Consider the following 7,514-nt stretch of genomic DNA (forward strand, 5'->3'; position numbering starts at 1 on the left):
AGAACAGAAAATCAAACACCGCATGTTCTCACTCATAGGTGGGTGCTGAACAATGAGAACACATGGACACAGGGAGAGGAGCATCACACACTGGGGTCTGTAGGGGGAAATAGGGGAGGGACAGTGAGGGATGGGGAGTTGGGGAGAGATAGCATGGGGAGAAATGCCAGATATAGGTGATGAGGAGGAAGGCAGCAAATCACACTGCCATGTGTGTACCTATGCAACAATCTTGCAAGTTCTTTACATGTACCCCAAAACCTAAAATGCAATAATAAATAAAAATAAACTGCCACAATTCCCATGTGTTGTGGGAAAACCTGGTGGGAAGTAAATCAATCATGGGGGGGAGGGTCTTTCTCATGCTGTTCTCATTATAGTGAGTAAGTCTTATGAGATCTGATTGTTTTAAAAATGGGAGTTTCCCTACAGAAGCTCTATCTTTGCCTGCCTCTATCTAGGTAAGGCGTGACTTGTTCCTTCTTGCCTCCACAATGATTATGAGGCCTCCCAAGCCATGTGGAATTTTAAGTCCATTCAGCCTCTTTCTCTTCCCAGCCTCAGTTATGTCTTTATCAGCATCATGAAAACAGACTAACATACCATGTCATTCCAGCATCCCAGCAGATTCTGACTGAGGTATGTAGTCCAAGTGTAGTCATGTCTTCTGGATAAAATCAAGGTGTGTATCAAAATGCAATCACGGCGAAGACTGATCTGCCTTTTTTTTCATTGAAAGATTGCCTGTATTATGGGCTTGCCAATTGCTGGTTGACAATACTATTAAGCCACACTGGAAAACTGGAAGCATACTAATTGTATTTCACTATTTCTGTCATCTCACCTTTTTGCTCTTGTGTGTAATCTTCTAGCTTCTATGAGTTTAGAGAAGAATATCCTAAATGACCTCACACAGCCTTTTAGGAAGTCCAAAAAATAATTTGGTATGAAAAGTTCCTTACAGTCTCTGAGAAACCCTTTGGGCATGTGGTCTGATCTTCCAGGGTAAAAGTTTTATGATCAAGATACTTGTTCTGGAATGACAGTCCTATTTCAAGTAAAAGAGGCTTAACAAGTGATGCTTGTCTCAGGAGCTGTCAATAACAATAGCTATCCGTGCCCAAGATTATGTGCATGTTTGAACTCAGAGTTGACTTGTGACTTTACTTTGGAAGATAAAGGCTATTTTTTCTGCCGTAAGGAGTAAATATGGATTTTTAAAATTTAGTTTTACTTTAAATCGTTTATGACCCTTTTGGGTTAGATTTAAAAAAAATTTTTTTTTTTTTTGAGACGGAGTTTCGCTCTTGTTACCCAAGCTGGAGTGCAATGGCGCGATCTTGGCTCACCGCAACCTCCGCCTCCTGGGTTCAGGCAATTCTCCTGCCTCAGCCTCCTGAGTAGCTGGGACTACAGACATGCGCCACCATGCCCAGCTAATTTTTTGTAGTTTTTTAGTAGAGACGGGGTTTCACCATGTTGACCAGGATGGTCTCGATCTCTTGACCTTGTGATCCACCCGCCTCGGCCTCACAAAGTGCTGGGATTACAGGCTTGAGCCACCGCGCCCGGCCCGATTTTTAAAAATTAAGTGAAGCCATGTTGTTTATAATCCTCTTCTGAAAGAAGCACAATGGAAGATTAACTGATATACATAACTACAGAATAACTAAAAACACAATACCATCCACATCCCTTTGAGAATTTGAGAGAATAAAGAACATTCCACGTGGCCTTGTAATGCAAGTAGCTTGGAAGCTTTGATATGAAAAACACAAAATAAAAATTTCCTAGCAGGGTAAGATGGGACAGAATAAAAAATAGAGCATAAATTTATCATTGTAAAATACTTAACAGTAGGTGGGATGCATAAAAAAATATAGCATCTAGATTAAGAACAAATAGAAAAGAAGCTGTTACTATTGCATTAGGTTCCCAGGGGTGCCATACAAATACAAACATGTTTTTTAATTGGTGAAACAGGTATTACAGTGACTCATTATCAGAACTTTGAGCCTTTTTTTTTTTTTCAAGAGAAATTGGATTTATTAGTTGAATGTTTTCCTCTGGCCACAAAGGATATTGGGGCTACTTGAGAGAAGATTTAGTAGTATATAGTCTGATGGACACGAAATGATCAGCCTCATAATCTAACTACATAAGCACAATGAAACAAAGTCAGTCTCTTGCAAGTTGACAGAGGGACAATGAGCTGAGGGGAGGACCTAGTTAAGGCAACAAACACTGAGAAATTTTGTTGTTCTTCCTTTCTGTATTCAATTTCACATCTATTAAATGATGTCCAAAGCTGCAAAGCTGCAAAGCTAGTTCTACCCTAATAAGATAATGGAGAGAAAGTATTCTGTATATTGCATGTTGATCAGAATAAAACCCAAAAATATTTATAGGGTGAGGGACAAAATGTGTGTATTATTAAAAAATTTAAGATATAGGCTAGGCACAGTGGCTCATGCCTGTACTCCTAGCACTTCGGGAAGACGAGGTGGGTGGATCACGAGGTCAAGACATCAAGACCATTGGGCCAATATGGTGAAACCCTATCTCTACTAAAAATGCAAGTTCGCCAGGTATGGTGGGGCATGCACCTGTAACCCCTGCTACTCAGGAAACTGAGGCAGGAGATTCGCTGGAAACTGGGAGGCAGAGGTTGCAGTGAGCCGAAATCACACCACTGCACTCCAGTCTGGCGACAGAGCAAGACTCCGTCTTAAAAAACAACAACAACAAAAAACAAAACAAACAAACAAAAAAACTTTACAAAGAGTAGGGAATTCTTGATTTCTAAGAGTGGAACTGCTTACACCTATGTGGGTGATTGATTTGGGTGCGTTTACTATGCAAGAATATAAAACTAGCTTGTTGTAACAACATTGATAGAGCAGAGACAAAATTTCAGGATTAGCATATCCAGGATAGTCACAAGAAGTCGGAGTTTAATTTGGGCATTTGGCCTATCATAAGTTTGGGCCGGTAGCTAATTCTGTATATGAGGTCAATATGAGAACTTGTTTCAATGATCTTCCTCACAGTAAGGGTCCCAGCATTAAGCCTTTAATGAAAGCCTCACCCAGTCTTATTATACCCTGGCTTCCTTACCCACCCCTGTGATTTCCTCCTAACTTTTCTGTGGTCTCCAAGTATTCAGTTTATAAAGCCATGCATTTAGCTTTATTACTTTCTTTTTCTTATCATAGCAATCCATTCAATTTAGGGTCAGTTACAGAATTAACGTCAGTTAATAGGTTTGCTTGCCAACTGATGTAGATGGATTTTTTTTTCCAAACAGACACTTTATTACAAGACTATATATTTAGAATGAACTGAAATAAAAATCATTACATTTTTAGTATCAAGAAATACAGAAAACATTTTCAGTTGACCTTAAATTATTTTAAAACTTGATTATGAACTGTGTTTAGTTACCAAGTGTAAATTCCACAGCCACAATTCATAGATTCCATAAATTCATAAATTTACATATATAAATTTACATATATATAAATTCATAACATATATGAGCTTACATTAGTAAGCTCATAACAAAAACAAAATTAGATTTGGAATGTACTTAATGACCATCATTGCCATAGTTGTGAATGCTGATTACAAATTAATAAAATGGGGAAATAAAAAAAAATCTGATCAAGCATTACCTGGAAATTATAATTTAATAAAATATTGCGACCTGGAAGAAATTTCTCACTTCCACAGTACAGGTAGTGTCATTAAAGAAGATCTAATATAGTGTCTGATGAGATTATCTGCCTTGAACAAAGATTTTATTATTAGAATAACTGGAATATTTGACATTAGGACATCAGGAGGTCTGTTTTGAAACAGTTTACCATTTTATTTTTTTTAATCCCTGTTTTACATTTACACACTATTCGGTAAAAGGGAGTCTTTAACCATCTTCCTTTCATTAATGGACAAGTGTAAACCGTGTGAGAGAGTATTCTTTTTAAATATTTACTTTTTTAAAACAATTTATTAAGTTAAAATCTTCTTCAGGAAAATAACTTATCACCAAGGAAAACAATGCTCGGATGTATCTCTTATTGTGTTCCTGTTGTGCAAATTTTTGTGTAAATACTTCCTTTTACATATAAAAATTGCTATTCAGACCACATCCATCACTAATGATTTAAAAAACAGGAGTAATATAGCTTATTTGGAATTACCCCTCCTAATAGAAAATGAACGAATTTGCAATCTGATTCTTAGCTGATTTTTTGAGCCAGTTATTTTAATAGGATTGTACTTAGATAACTAAAATTAATGTCTAAAGGTTCTTACTATGAATCATCAAGCAATGTCCTGACATATATTCAAACAGAAATATCCCTTTGTGCTTTTACCACTATTCACATTGAAGAATTTACATTTCAGTGTTTTCCTTCAACTACAAGGCCTGTAAAGGTCTTAGATTCCTTTCATCTCTCCCCAGAGTTACTGATGGTATTTCTTTTTTATTGACACTGTGCCCTTTAAATGTAACTAGTTTGTACCACAAAAGTGGTTAGTGGGAGGTTCTATCAAGAGCTGATTAGCAAAGTACTATGGGTTTTTTTGTTTCGTTTTGTTTAATTTTCAAGGCTGGCATGCCATTCACTGAACTTTGATGTAATTAATCATCTGGAAACCAGTTAAAATCTTCAGTTGATAGCCCTGTGCCAAGTTAACCTGTAAATTTCTAAATACTATCACAAACCAAACAGCATCGATTCCTTAAACTATGTTTGACCAGAAGGGAGGGGACATAATCTGTTTATATGTGACAAGAAAACAAACCGCATTTGTAAAATACTTTAAATTGTTTACAATTATAAACCAGCCCTCCTCCCTCCCCCCACTTTTTAATAATAGGTTAACTTTTCCCTTTCTGTAAGGCCATAGGTGGTTTCTGACTAGCTGCTTAATGTATTTCTCATATAAGTAAAGCTGAACATATTGCTATTATCATAAAGTTTTTTAAAATGTGGTTTTCTGGAAAACTGGTACTTTGGGAATTTTATAACTCTTTTGGAGTCCAAGTCAGCACATCTCTGTGAGTTCATTCTAGAAAATGTGTTTTTTCCTGAACTTTAGTAATCCAAGATCACTCTAAAATTACGGCCATCAAGGAAGTAGCAAATTGATGATGCATTGTCGTATAGTGTTTTTTTTCACACTACTGCTTGACGGATCTTTCTGAAACATTTTTATCAGGCACTTTTGCTATTTGAATCAAATCCAAAGAATGTGTGACATTTCTTTTGTTCAAGATGAGCCTCAAGGGCTTCTGCCTTACAGTAGGTGGTCAGGCATTTGCCACATCTTAGTCTTTTCACTGTTTTCTTTTAAACACAGATTAACTCGATCAGAACAGGCATCTACTCTACCAGTCAGAAATTTTCTGAATTTTGGCATACTAAAATACCATTGATTAAGGTAAATGATTTTGTTAAAATTAAGCCATATGAAGTATGTTCACTTGTCAGATTTGGTTGGGGAGGTGCCTGAGATACTGGCAAGGTATTGTGTTCTTGTGGTACAACACTGGGTATAATGGAACCACGTTCTGTCCTATCAATTTTCAAAGCAGGATCTGACGAAATTAAAGGTGTTTGCTCTATTGCACTGTGTCCATTAACTAAATCACTACTACAATTATTTTCAGAATTTGGCTCTATGGCAGGCATCTTTTGGTCTATCAAGCTTATATTTGAAAGTGTTATCAGAACATTCATTTCCATTCTGAACTAAACAGCTTTCCTTTCCATGCTTTCTATACATGTCTTTGGTTCTGCAGAATCTTTCCTTGATTGGCTAGTAGAAACTGGCAGGCAATTTGTTTCTCATTACTAGATGAGTCTTTTTCCTAATGATTAGAATTTGAATCTGTATGAACATCCCAAAGCATTGTCTCACTTGGTTGTGCAGATGATTCTGGTGTTTTACTTAAATAGTGCTGAGCTTCATATTCATAGAGCACAAGAAGATCTTCAAAAAGCTCATGACATTCTGGAAAACTACACTGAGCTTGAAACACCCTGTGACTTTTTGTCTGCTGGGCAAGCTGAATGGCAGCTTAAATGACTAAATTTAAAATGCAAACAAAAATACACATTTGGATAACTGTGTCTATTAAGGTGGTCTATAAAATCTTGAGGATCTTCAAATTGCCTCTGATAAAATTTGCATTTCCTTTGCTCCATTTCATTACCGTTTGTTGCACATTTAATTTACCAGCTGATGTAGATGGATTTTAACTGTCCTCAAGGCTTAATTTGTGACAGGTATTCCAAACAGCTACTGCTGTTTCAAAAATAATTTCAGAAGTGTTATCAATGCCTAATTATTTCCATTCTGAATTTATCCTTGCTTTGTCTTTTATTATTAATTTTTGTGGAATCAGTCCTTCTAGGCCAGTTTTGTTCTATGGAATCTGTTAAGCCACTTTGACCTAAACTGTTCTGTGATAATGAGAGTGGGAGCTCTCTTTTGAGATGTTGAGATCTCCCTTCTGAGATTATAACAAGTTAAAATTCCCCCTAGTTCTCCATAAAATATAGCATTTCCAGGTGTTGGGAATAAGTAATAGAAATCTTTTTCCAAGTGTCCATGGAGCATGGAAGAGGCACATTTTGACCCAGGTCAAGTAGTTCCATGCTTTTATGATGGTGGTGTCTAGGGTAATGGTGATTGCTTTTGACTTAAATGGTTTATGACCGTGAAACCGTGGCTGGGTGGTTAAACCAAAAGTTCCGTGATGTATATGTGTGGGGTGTGTGTGTGTGTGTGTGTGTGTGTGTGTATGTGTGTGTGCATGTATACACATGTGTGTTTTCACTTAGGAAGGAGAGCACCAGCCAATTCAAGGGTAGTAGTGCTAATGCACGTAGCAGAAGGCAATCAGGCAATGAAGCCGAGAAGGCAGTGTACAGAGGGGCATTATGATTGCAAAGTTTTATGATTTTCAAATGGCAAAGTAAGAAAATACCCTCTTCACCCTGTTTTCTCCTGCTCTAATTAATAAAACGTAGTCATTATGAGGTAAAATCTGAAGGGGCAGAGACTGCTGGAAGAAAAAAATGCATTTGATATTTTAAGGTCTGATTTCATATTTTTTTTTCCTGGAAGTCTGTGAGATTTCTCCTTCACTACTGGTGTATATATTACAGGATTCTCTCCCACAAACTGAAGCAAACCACTGAGCCAGAAGCATTTTCTTGTCTATGGAATCTGTTACATTCCTGGGGTTCTCCATTTAGTTTAATACTGCCTTCTGTTTAGCCACATATTTTTGAGTTACCAACTTATTTTTAATGCTGTGACTTTAATATACGTACAATATTCAAGGGTTCACATCAGGTAGGTACTGGCTAGATTTTCTTGAGAGCTCAACTAAAATTAAATAACAGAAAAAAGCACCCATGAATATATACTTTTTAAACTGAAATAACTTCAACATAGAAACAATTATACCTATGGAACAGAATGCCTGGAGTTTT

General features: G+C 36.7%; 1 pseudogene; it reads right to left on the bottom strand.

Moving 5' to 3' along the window:
• Nucleotides 1-5,196: 5,196 nt before the first annotated feature.
• LOC108309000 lies at nt 5,197-7,270 on the bottom strand (annotated as a pseudogene).
• Between the last annotated feature and the right edge of the window lie 244 nt (nt 7,271-7,514).

This window comes from Cebus imitator, unplaced genomic scaffold, assembly GCF_001604975.1.
Source record: "Cebus imitator isolate Cc_AM_T3 unplaced genomic scaffold, Cebus_imitator-1.0 Scaffold5, whole genome shotgun sequence".
Lineage (NCBI taxonomy): Eukaryota > Metazoa > Chordata > Mammalia > Primates > Cebidae > Cebus > Cebus imitator.